Source organism: Felis catus, chromosome B4, assembly GCF_018350175.1.
Source record: "Felis catus isolate Fca126 chromosome B4, F.catus_Fca126_mat1.0, whole genome shotgun sequence".
NCBI classification, from domain to species: Eukaryota; Metazoa; Chordata; class Mammalia; order Carnivora; family Felidae; genus Felis; species Felis catus.
In genome coordinates, this window is record NC_058374.1 from 141,348,609 (window position 1) to 141,361,269 (window position 12,661).

General features: G+C 49.3%; 1 long non-coding RNA gene across 1 annotated transcript; it reads right to left on the reverse strand.

Moving 5' to 3' along the window:
- Nucleotides 1-2,033: 2,033 nt before the first annotated feature.
- On the reverse strand, nt 2,034-6,482 carry LOC109501877. The gene is made up of 5 exons (XR_002744082.2): nt 6,379-6,482; nt 4,687-4,819; nt 4,219-4,375; nt 3,352-3,414; nt 2,034-2,386 (listed from the first exon to the last, which is right to left on the reverse strand). It is a non-coding gene; the product is annotated as an uncharacterized LOC109501877 (long non-coding RNA).
- Between the last annotated feature and the right edge of the window lie 6,179 nt (nt 6,483-12,661).

Here is a 12,661-nt window from a genome sequence, read left to right on the forward strand (position 1 = left end):
AAAAAAGAAAAACCCTGAGAAGTATTTTTAAAACAGCCTTATTGAGGTGTAATTTACATACCATAAAATCCACCCACTTTCAACAGTTTCAGTGATCCACCCACCGTCCAATGATTTTAGTAAATTTACCCAGTTGTGCAACCACCACCACAGTCCAACTTTAGAACGCTGCCCTCACCTCCAAGGTCTCCTGGACCATCCACAGCCACCCCCTCTCTGTCCTCACAGACTTGCCTCTTGCACACGTTCCACGCACACAGAATTGCGCCACGTGGAGTGTTTGCTGTCCGGCTGCTCTCAGCGAGCATAGTCGTCCCGAAGTTCGCCCGTGTTGGTTCCCGTCATGATGCTTCATGGTGTGGATACACCACACGTGGTTTGTTCACCAGTCGATGGGTATTCGGGTTGTTGCCACAGGGTGACTATTACGAACGTAGCTGCTGTGAACCTTCATGCACGAGCTCTTGGGTGCACACGTTGTCGTTCCTCTTGGGTAAACACCTGGGAGTGGAATCCTGGGTCGTGTGGTGAGTTTATGTCAACTTTGGAAGAAATTGGCTGCACGTTTTACTTTCCCGCCAGCGACGTAGGAGGGTTCCGGTGTTTCCGTACCTTTGTCGACACTTGCGTCGGGCCTTCCTCGTGGTACAGCCACCCTGGTGCGTGCGAGGTGGTGACGCGTTCGCTTTCAGTTTGGATTTTCCTAGTCACTACTGGTGCCGAGCATCTTTGCAAATTGGATTAGACGTTTCACCAAAGAAGATACCCGGCGTTCCTCCTCCTTCCTTGATGAAATGGCTAACTTTTTCTTGCCTATTTTTTTTACTTGCTCGGTTGTCTTATGATTACTGTTTTAAATTTTATATCTGGTTTTAATTGTTGTAAAATACACCTAATAATCTAAAGCGTACGTTTGTCTTGTATTTGAGCGGCAAGTGTCCTAAAGACAAACCCCTTATTACTTCTGACCTGCAAACATTTTATCCCAGTTTCGTTATCTTATCGTCACTCGAAGCACAGAATCTGCGCTATTGATCAACTCGGATTCATCTTTCGTGGAACCCTGCTTTTGGCGTTGCACCCAAGAACACTGCCTGTCTCAAGGTCACAAAGATTTCCTCGTATGTGTCCTTTCAAAAATCTTATAGCTTTAGATCTTACACTCGGGTTTATGGTTGATTTCGAGTTAATTTTTGTGCGGCGTAAGGTAGGGGTCCAAATTCTGTTTTTACATGGGTTTCCAATTGTCATAGCGCCACTTGCTGAAAAGAGCATTTTCCCCCCTTGAAAGCCGTGGCACTTTTGTCAAAAATCAATTGACGATAAATCTATGAATCTATTTCTGGACTCTCAGTGCGGTTCCATTGATCCATATGTCAATCCTTATGTCAGAAGACGCTGTGTTGATTGCTGTTACTGTGTAGTAAGTTTTCAAATTGGAATGCGTAAATTCTCCAACTTTGTTTCCTTTCAGAATTGTTTGGCTGTCCTGTGTCCTCTGCATGTCCATGCAAGTTTTACGATCAGACTGCTAATTTTGCTCCCCAAACCCCAAAACACTCATTTTGAGAAGGATTGCAATCAATCTATTAATCAATTTGGCAAATATTGCCACTTGAACAATATTGAGTTCTCCAGCCCATTAACAGTGGGTGTCTCTGTATTTATCTAGATCTTCTTTAATATCACTTAGAAATGCTGTGGAGACGCCTAGGTGGCTCAGTTAACCGTCCGACTTCGGCTCAGGTGGTGATCTCATGGTCTGTGGGTTCGAGCCCTGCGTCAGGCTCTACGCTGATAGCTCGGGGCCTGGAGGCTGCCGCGGATTCTGGGTCTCCCTCCCTCTTGTTGCCCCTCCCTCGATTGTGCTCTCTCTCTCTGTGTCTCTCTCAAAAATAAGCAACAAAAAAAGAGAGACACTTGAGTGGCTCAGTCAACCATCCGACTTTGGATCAGGTCATGATCTCCTGGTTCATGGGTTCGAGCTCCACATTGGACTCTGTGCTGACAGCTCGGAGCCTGGAGCCTGCATCTGATTCTGTGTCCCCCTCTCTCTCTGCCCCTCCTCTCCTCTCGCTCTGTCTCTCTCAAAAATAGATCATTATTACAAAAAAAAAAAAAAAAGAAATGCTGCATAGTGTTCAAGTCTCACACTCCGTTTGTTAAACTGACTCCTAGTTACTTTCTTTTCAATGCTGTTGTGAATGGAATTTTTTCTCAATTATATCGCTGGATTGCTCATTGCTAACATAAAGAAATGTGGCTGATTTTTGTATGTTGATCTTGGATCCTGGAACCGTGCTGAACCTGATAATTAGCAGAAGTTTTTCCTCTAAGTCGTGCCACTTGGCCCCAGATGCGTCACAAATGCAGAAGTGGACAGTTTCTGGTGGAGGAAAAAGGAACCTCAGGTAACTGGAAAGTACCAGGAAAATAATGGAGAGAAAGAAACCTAGGGAAATTAGCCCATGAGATTAAGTTTTGGAAAAACATGAAAATCTCAATTCACGTGGGTAAAGACAACAGACACGGATGATGTGATACCACCGATGTTTGAATGATCTGACAGGGACTTTCAAGCGCTATTAAAATGCTTTAACCAGAAACTGCAAAAAGTCTTGACACAAATTGAAATAGAACGGCTCAGCAAAGGGAAAGACATTTAAAAAAAAAAGAGGCAAATGGAAATTTTGGAATTGAAAAGTAGAATAACCGAAAAGGAAAAAGACCCTCCTGGAGGGATCGAATACCAGAATTGAGACGACAAGAGAGTCAATGAACTTTGAAGACACAGCAACAGAAATTCATCTCACCAAGAGAGAAGATTTAAAAAAATGAACCGCCTCAGGGACCCACGGGACGACAGAGCTAATGTTTGTTTCATTAGAGTCCCAGAAAGAGAGGAGAAAGACCGTTGAGACTGAAAAAATATTTAAGGAGATTATGGCTGAAAGCTTCACAAGTTTGGTGGAAGACATAAACTTATAATTTAAAAAAACAGAACAAATCCCACCCAGGAAAAACTGAAAAAAATCCACACCAAGTCACTTAAAAAAATTTTTTTATGTTTATTTACTTTTGAGAGAGGATCAAAGCACAAGCAAGGAAGGGGCAGAGAGAGAGGGAGACACAGAAACCGAAGCAGGCTCCGGACTCCGAGCTGTCAGCGCAGAGCCCGATGCGGGGCTCGAACTCACGAACCGTGAGATCACGACCTGAGCCGAAGTCGGACGCTTACCTGATTGAGCCACCCAGGCGCCCCCACACCAAGACACTTTATAATCAAATTGCTGAAAACTAAAAACAGAGAAAAAAAATCTTAAAAGCAGCCAGAGAAAAATGATGTGTTACCTATAGAAGAACGATGCTTTGAATGCCAGACTTTCTTATCGGTGATACAGTATCTTTTTGGTGCTGAAAGAAAAGAATCATTGTTCAGATTTCTATATCCAGCAAACTTCCTTAACCTGACAAAGGGCATTGGTAAAAGTCCTACAGCTAAATCGTACTTCATGTGAAAGCCTGAATGCTTCCACCTGAGATTAGGATCACGGCCAGGGTGCCCTCCCTCAGCACTCTTATTTCACACAGTGCTAGAAACTCCAGCCAGTGCAATGGGGCAAGAAAAGGAAATAAAAGGCATGTTGAGGGGCACCTGGGTGGCGCAGTCGGTTAAGCGTCCGACTTCAGCCAGGTCACGATCTTGCGGTCCGTGAGTTCGAGCCCCGCGTCAGGCTCTGGGCTGATGGCTCGGAGCCTGGAGACTGTTTCCGATTCTGTGTCTCCCTCTCTCTCTGCCCCTCCCCCGTCATGCTCTGTCTCTCTCTGTCCCAAAAATTAAAAAAAAAAAAAAAAAAAAAAGGCATGTTGATTGGGAAGGAAGAATAAAGCCGTCCTTATTTGCAGACAATGCAGCGATCTGTGTAGAAAATCCCAGGGAATCTATTTTTTAAACAGAACCAAACTCTTAGAACCAGTAAGTGAGTTTAAGCAAGGTTGCAGGATACGAGATTGGTACATCAAAATCAACTGTATGCCCAGATAGATACAAGCAATGAATAATTGGAGACCAAAATTTTAAGACTATCACTTTTTACAAAAGCTTCCCAAAACGTCTAGGTGCAAATCTAGCAAAGTACGAAAAGGCTATGAGTACTGAAAACGACAAAATGCTGTTGAAAGAAATCAGATACGATCTACATAAATAGAAAGGCTTACCATGTTCATGAATGTGAAGGCTCAGCGTAGCAAAGATGTCAGTTCTCCTCAAAGTGATCTATAGACTTCACACATCACGAGGCGAAATTCCAGCAAGATTTTTTTTTTGTAGACAGAGATGGGCAAATTCTAAAATGCCTATGTAACAGCAATGGAACTAGAAGTAAAACAAGTGGAAAGAGAACAAAACTGCTGGAAGCCACCTGATTGGAACACTGACCACACAGCTGCGTGAGCAACACAGGGTGGGACTGGTGTTAGAGGGACCCGGGCGCCGACCAGATGGGTGGTCCAGAAACAGAGCCACGGAAAACTCTGGCAGCCATGTGAGTGCGGCTCAGCGCAGGACAAGCAGCTATTTCAGCAAATGGAACTGGGCCAGTGTCCCCCACGCGCGAGGGGGGAGCCTGTACCTCCAGTCCACACCTCGGCGAAGGTAAGCTCAAAGGGTTTAAGTGCACAACATACACAACTTATGCAGGAGATCACGGGACGCGATCTTCACGACATGGGCTTGCTCGGAGTTTGGAGAGACGCCATCGGAGAAGAAACTGATAAACTGGACCTCTTCCCAACGCAGACTTTTGCTCCCCCAGAGACACTGTCAAGAGAACGACAGGAAACAGGTGCCGTGAACCCGGTGTCGGAGGAGGGACGCGGAGTGTCCACACTGAGACAGCACTACCTGCACGTAGGAAAGGTCTTGATCCAAACCGGATGCGGGGACGACGAAGAGGCCACGAGAAGACCTCGGTGTCATTAGACGCCGGGGAGCCCCCCACCCCCCAGCCCCGACGAGGCGCCCCCACGGCCTACGGGAGGCCAGGGAGCAGCTGTGGAGGGAGCAGGCGGGCAGCGGCCCCCGGACGACGGTCGCGGCTCCGGCTTCGCACCCGACACGGAATGTGGCAATCCCAGCCCTGGCCGGTCACCCGGACACGGGATGCACGTTCACACAACAACCGGGCACGAACGTGGTAGGAAGCTTTGTGTGCAATAATAGGAGGCAACAACCGAACGTTCTTCAGTGCGTGACCGGCCACCCGTCTACACCGCGGGACACCGAGGCACCGAGAGGACTGCTGCTGCGGCCGCCGCTTGGAGGGCGGGGCCAGGGCCCAGGTCAGACCCAGCCACCGCCGGGGGGACCAGAGCAGGGCTTCAGGGCGAAGGGGGTGCGGGGTGAGGGGGGGTGAAAGGGGTGAGGGAGAGGTGAAGGAGGGATGAGGGGGTGAGGGGTGAAGGGGGAGTGAAGAAGGGGTGAAGGGTGGTAAAGAGGGGTGTGAAGGGGGGTGAGGGGGTGAAGGGGGTGAGGCGGAGGTGAAGGGGGATGAGGGGTGATGAGGGGGTGTGAGGGGGGTGGAGGGGGTGGAGGGGGGGTGGAGGGGGTGGAGGGAGGCTGGGGGGGGGGGTCTGCCAGCCACAGCAGAAGGCGGTCCTTGGGGTAACGGAACTGCTCCGAACCCGGTCGAGCGACGACTCTCCAAACAGTCCACGAAACCGTCCACGCAAATAAAAGTGGCAATTTTTCAGTATGATAATTAAAAATCAGCCGCACAAAAGATTTTTAAAAGATACATTTCAGGCCTCGTTTGCGTGCGCCGGGCTTTCTCTTTGGAGCGAGTTCTCCCAGAGGGGGACGGGCGGTCACCTCCTCGGGGACCCCCTCCGCCTGGGGGTCCCACCAGGGCGCAGCCGTGCGCCTGCACCCTGGTGGGGGGTGCCCCTCGCGGGTCAGGGCCGGCGCTGCGAGGTGGGGGGCGCCGAGAGAGCCACCTGCGGGGGGAATCCGGGGGCCGAGAAAAGCGAGACGTCCTCAAAGACGTTTCCCCCGGGAAAGGCCAAAGCGAGGCTGGGGGGCAGGGGGGACCTGGAGCCACCTCCCTGGCCCCCGAGGCCCGCCCCTACAGGACTCGGGAGGGCTCACAGGGCCGCCCCCTCCCCGCGACAGACGTGGCGCAGGACTCTCGCCCTCCGGGGCCGGAAGCCGAGCCCCAGCCCCCTCCCCCGGGACAGCTCCCTCCCCCCAAGAGCCGCTCGGGGGGCGTCCGAGGTCGCCGGGCCCAACCCCCGCAGCTGCTCCCTCGCCCCGCCCCGCCCTGCCCGCGCCGGCTGCCGACCCTCCCCAGCCTGCCCCCGAGACCCGGGCTCAAACCGGACCTCGGAATCGCCTTGGGGGATGGGGGGTTGGGGGAGGCGGATGACCACGAGGTCGCCTGGCTCCGTCCCCTTCCCCGACCCGGCACCCGAGCCCGCGCCCCACCCCCTTCCCCGGATCTGAGGCTACCCCCCCGCCCCACCCCATCCCCGCCCCCGGGCTCCAAGCACACGCCCCGCCCCCTCCCCCCTATCCGAGGACACGCCCCGCCCCGCCCCTTCCCACCCCACCCCCTCCCCCGGGTCCGCCCCGCCCCCCGCCCCGGATCCGAGGACACGCCCCGCCCCCGCCCCACCCCTTCCCACCCCCACCCCGTCCCCCGGGTCCGCTCCGCCCCCAGACCCGGATCCGAGGACACGCCCCACCCCCGCCCCTCCCCTTCCCACCCCCTCCCCCGGGTCCGCTCCGCCCCCGGACCCGGCTCCGAGGACACGCCCCGCCCCCGCCCCTCCCCTTCCCACCCCCACCCCCTCCCCTGAGTCCGCCCCGCCCCCGGACCCGGATCCGAGGACACGCCCCGCCCCCGCCCCTTCCCACCCCCACCCCCTCCCCCGGGTCCGCCCCGCCCCCCGGACCCGGATCCGAGGACACGCCCCGCCCCTGCCTCGCCCCCTCCCCGAACCCCTTGTGTCTCCCCACCTGCAGGGCGACCCCCTGGCCTCTCGCTCCGGGTGTTGCAGCGGCTCGCAGCGGCTCTGCTCTCCACGCTTCTGCGTGCCCCGCACCCCTGCTCACGGAGTCCGAGGCCCCTCCCACACCCTTCACGGGGGAAGAAAGCCCACCGCTTCTCAGTGGGAAGCCCGCTCTGCCCCTCCTCCTCCCTCCCTTCGGTTCCTGTGACTCTGTCCGTGTCCACCCCCGGGCCTTTGCACTGACTCTTCCCTCTCCCCTAAAGTTTTTCCTCTACGTGTCGTAAGCACGTAGAGGAATCAAACTTGATTCAAACTTGAATTTTCCTTGCTGTTAACAGGGAAGAAGACTTCCCACTCCCTTCTCTTAGAGCATTTCCTATAGAAAACTAGTAAGTTCTTTCTGTCCCTTTGAGATGGATGCAAACTTTTTGAAAAGCTATAAACAAGCCTCGGGCCAGTTTTGCCTTCCAGCAACGTTTTTCGTGATGGTCTCAGAGGGTCTCTTTGAAATGGAAACAACAGGGAAGGTACTCCTCCCCCTTGGGACTTAGAAGCCTGGCCCCAAGTGGATACTAGCTGTCACAGAAATAGGGTCATTTAAAATTTGCTTGGAATGAAAGGGGACAGCCGCCGCAATGACCGCCCAATCACCGGGTAAACTTACAGTGAACCGTGCCGCACAGGGCGCAGACAAGTCCTTTGAAGAAAGGCTTTATGGCTCTCGGTCAGGAGAGCGCGCAACTCTTGATCTCTGGGTTGGAAGGTGGAGGCCACGCTGGGTTTCGAGAACACTTAAAAAAAGCCTTTGGGGAGAAAAAGTCTTATTGGGGTAAAATATACCTAAGGAAAGGTTTTCCATTTGAACAATGGTTAAGTGGTACAATCCAGCAGCATCAGGAACGCTCACGTTGTGCACCCACTACCACCATTTGTGTTTTGAGAGCGTGCACGAGTGGGGGAGGGGCGGGGGGGGGGGGAGAGAGAGAATCACAGAGTGCCTGCTCGGTGCAGAGCCCAACGTGCTGCTCTATCCCACGACCCCGGGATCATGACCTGAGCTGAAATCAAGAGTCGGACACTTAACCGACTGAGCCACCCAGGCGCCCCTATTTCCAGAACTTTTTAATCATCCCAAACAAAAACTCTGTACCTATGAAACTCCCCACCCCTCGTCCCTCAGGCCACGGTGACCTGTGGTCTTCACGTGCCTATCTGTACAGCTGTTACGAGTGGAATCACAGCCCGTGGCCGTTTGTGTCTGGTTTGTTTCGCTGAGGGTAGTGTTTTCGAGGCTCATCCTGTTGTAGTCGTAGGCAGGTGTCAGGACCTCGTTCCTTCCAATGCTAATATTCCACTGTGGACGCGCAACATTTGGTTCATCCGTCGATGGGCACACGGGGAGGGTACAACTTTACAACTTCACTACTTTGCATGTGGAGATCCAGTTTTCCCAGCACCGTCTGTTCAAAAGACACCCTTTCTCCATTGAGATGGTCTTTTCACCTGTTGAAAATCAATCGACCACATATACGAGAGTTTATTTCTGGACACTCGATTCTATCCCAGTGGTCTGTGTGTCTGTCCTTGAGCCAATACCACATTCCTGATTGCTGTAGCTTCGTAGTAAGTTTTGAAATCAGGACGTGTGAGACCAACTTTGTTCTTTTTCAGTATATATTTTGTCTATTCAGTTCCCTTGTGATTCCATATGAATTTTATCTATTATTATTATCTTAAAATATTTATTTTTGAGAGGCAGAGAGAGACAAAGCGCAAGTGAGGGGAGGGCAGAGAGAGAGAGAGCAAGACACAGAACCCGAAGCAGGCTCCTGGCTCTGAGCCGTCAGCACAGAGATCGACATGGGGCTCGAACTCATGAACCGGGAGATCATGACCCGAGCCTTAGTCGGACGCCTAACCAACTGAGCCACCCAGGCGCCCCTTATTATTATTATTATTTTTTAAAGATTTGTTTTAAGTAGTCTCTACACCCAGCATGGGGCTTGAACTCACAACTCTGAGATCGAGAGTCACTCGCTTTACCAGCTGAACCAGCCAGGTGCCCCTCCATATGAATTTTAACATAGATTTTTCTGTTTCTTCAAAAACACCATGGAAGACATTGCTTCGAATCTGTAGATCACTTAGGGTAGTACTGACATCGTAACAGTATTAAACCTTCCAATCCATGAACACAGATGCCTTTCCACAGAGGCTGAAACACACTTGTAGTTTACATCGTAGGAGTCGTCATCCTCCTTGGTTGAAGTTATTTCTAAGTATTCTTTTCTGATGCTATCGTAGATGGAATTGTTTCCTTAATTTCCTTTTGCCAGTGTTCTTTGCGAATGCATATAGATCCAACTGAGTTTTTAAAAAAGTGTTTAGTTATTTTTGAGGGGGGGGGAGGGGCAGAGAGAAAGAGGGGGACAGAGGATCTGAAGCAGGCTCAGTGCAGACAGCAGAGAGCCCTTCGTGGGGTTTGAACTCATGAACCATGAGATCATGACCTGAGCCGAAGTCGGATGCTCAAACGATTGAGCCACCCAGGTCCCAAGCTGCAACTGACTTTAGTGTGTTGGTTTTGTGTCCGATTTTGCTGAATTCATTTGTCAGTCCTAGAAGTGTTCTGGGGGGAATCTTTAGGGTTTTCTACATATCAGATCATGTCATCTGCAAATAGAGATAACTTAATTCTCCAATTTCCATGACTTTTATATCTATTTCTTGCTTAATTGCTCTGGCTAGCACTCTTGGTGCCGAGTTGAATGTTGAGAGTGAGTGTCTTCGTCTTGTTCCGGAGTAAAGTTTCCAGCCCTTCACCATTGAGTGTGATGTTAGCTGTGAACTTGTCATAGGTGACCTTTATCATGTCAGGGAAGTTCCTGTCTATTCCTAGTTCATTGAGAGTTTTTATCACGAAAGAAGGATGCTTTTTCTGCACCAATTGAGATGATCGTGTGTGTTCTTTTCCCTTCATTCTGTAAATGTGGTGTATTACATTGATTGATTTCTGGATATTGAATCACCCTTGTGTTCCAGGAGTAAATCCCAATTGGTCATGGTGTGTAATCCTTTCAAGATGCTTCTGAATTCAGTTTGCTGGTATTTTGTTGAGGATTTCGACACCTATACTCACAAGGGTATTGAACTGTAGTTTTCTTTTTTTTTTTTATTTTTTTAATTTTTTTATTTATTTTTGAGACAGAGAGAGACAGAGCATGAATGGGGGAGGGGCAGAGAGAGAGGGAGACACAGAATCGGAAGTAGGCTCCAGGCTCTGAGCCATCAGCCCAGAGCCCGACACGGGGCTCGAACTCACGGACCACGAGATCATGACCTAAGCTGAAGTCAGATGCTTAACCGACTGAGCCACCCAGGCGCCCCTGTAGTTTTCTTTTTTAAGTTTATTTGTCTTGAGAGAGAGAGAGTGTGAGTGGGGGAGGGGAGAGAGAGAGAGAGAGAGAGAGAGAGAGAGAATTCCAGCCAGGCTCCACCTGCAATGTGGAACCCAACACAGGGCTTGATCTCATGACCCTGAGATCATCACCTGAGCCAAAATGCGAGTCAGATGCTAAACCGACTGAGCCCCCCCGGCGCCCCTGAACTGTAGTTTTCTTATAGTGTCTTTCTGGCTTTGGAATTGGCAATGAGTTAGGATATTTCCCCTTCTATTTTTTTGGAAGAGTTGGGAAGTTAATTCTTCTTAAAATGTTTAATTGAATTCACCAGCAAAGCCCTCTCTCCTGGCCTTTTCTTTGTTGGGAGGTTTTCCGTAACTGATTCAATCTCTTGGTTTTTGTCTATTCAGATTTTCTATTTCTTCTTCACTCGGTTTTGGTAGCTTGCGTGCTGGGAGTTTGTCCATTGCATTTAGGTTACCCTGTATTTGTTGCTGTACAATTGCCTTTAGCATGCTTTTGTAATCCCTTTTATTTCTGTAAAATTAATAGTAATATCCTCACTTGACTTGTGATTTTCGTAATTTGAGTCTTCTCTCTTTTTTCTTAGTCAATCTGACTAAAAAGAAGTGCGTTGATTCTGTTGGTACTTTTAATGAACTAACTTTTGATTTCATCGATTTTCTCTATTTCTGTACTCTCCATGTCACTTATTTCCACGCTAACCTTTATTACTTCCTTCCTCCTACTAGTTCTGAGTGTAGTTTGCTGGGTTTTGCCTTTTGTTCCTAATTGTGGCATCTACTGGAGGATATACATATTCACATTTAAGGAAATTTCTATTAAGTCACTGAATGATCACAGAAATAATGGAACCAGAAATTCAATGACCACATGTAACAAGAAATAAAGACTTTGCATAAATAGTTTGGAAAAGTCACTAAACAAATGGAAGATTAGCCTTCAATATGCAACACTCAACAATTCATGAGAAGCGGGAGAGTGTGGTCTTTTTTTTTTTTTTTTTAAGATTTTTTATTTTTAAGTAGTCTCTGTACCCAACGTGGGACTTGAACTCACAACCCTGAGATCAAGAGTTGTGTGCTCCACTGACCGAGCCCACCAGACGCCCCAGGAGAATGTGATCTGCAGAGTTACATTACACTCAGAACGTTCAGTCTTCAACAAAAAAGTACAAAGTGTTCCAAGAAATAGAAAATATGGCCCGTTCTTAGGGGAAAAAGAGATTTATACAGAAACCAGCTCTGAAGAAGTCCACACACTGGAATTAATAGACACAGATGTTAAATCATCGTGTTTAATTTGTGTAACAAGTTAAAGGAAATCAGGGGAACAAGGTACAAAGAGGGAATTCCAGTAAAGAGACAGGAATTGTGAAAAGGGACCAAATAGAAAATCTGGAGCTGGAAAGTACAGTGGCTGAAATGAAGAATTCACCAGGGAGATTCTACAACACGTTTAAGCACGCTGGAAGATGAAGCCATTGAAATCACCCAGTTTGAGAAGCAAAAATAAAAAGAATGAAGAAAAAGGGAAGGGCGAGGGAGACCTAGGGAACACCATCAGGACTACTCACATGCACATCGTGGGCATCCCAGAAGGAGAAGAGAGAGAATGGGACGTACACATATTTGAAGGAATAATGGCCCCAAACTCCCCAAATGTGATGAACGAGATGAATTTGTATATCCAGGAGTCTCAGCAAATTCCAAGCAGGATAAACTCAGAGGTCCCCACTAGGACACATTATAATCAAACTATCAAGGGCCAAGGTCAGAGAAAATCTTTAAAGCAGCGAGAGAGATACCGACTTGTCACATACAAGAGATCCTCAAAAAGGTTTTAGGCAGATTTCTCATTAGAAGACATGGAGACCAGAAGGCAGTAGGATGACATACTTAAAGTCATGAAAGACAAAAACAAAACGCTGTCGACCAAGAATTCTGTATCCAGAAAAACTGTCTTCCAAAAACAAAGGGGAAAGTGAGATATTTCCTGATAAGTAAGACCTGAGAGAGTTGATCACAAGTAGACGTCCTGTATGAGAAACGCTAAAGGGCGTCCTTCTGGCCGAAATGACAGGACCCTAGACAGTAACTCAAAGCTGCATGAAGAAAGACAGAACAGGTGACTACACAGAAAGACATACAAGCTGGCATTACTGCAGTTTTGGTTTGTAAGTCGTCCTTTTTTCCCCCATATGATTTAGAAATGCAGGAAGCAATCCGTCA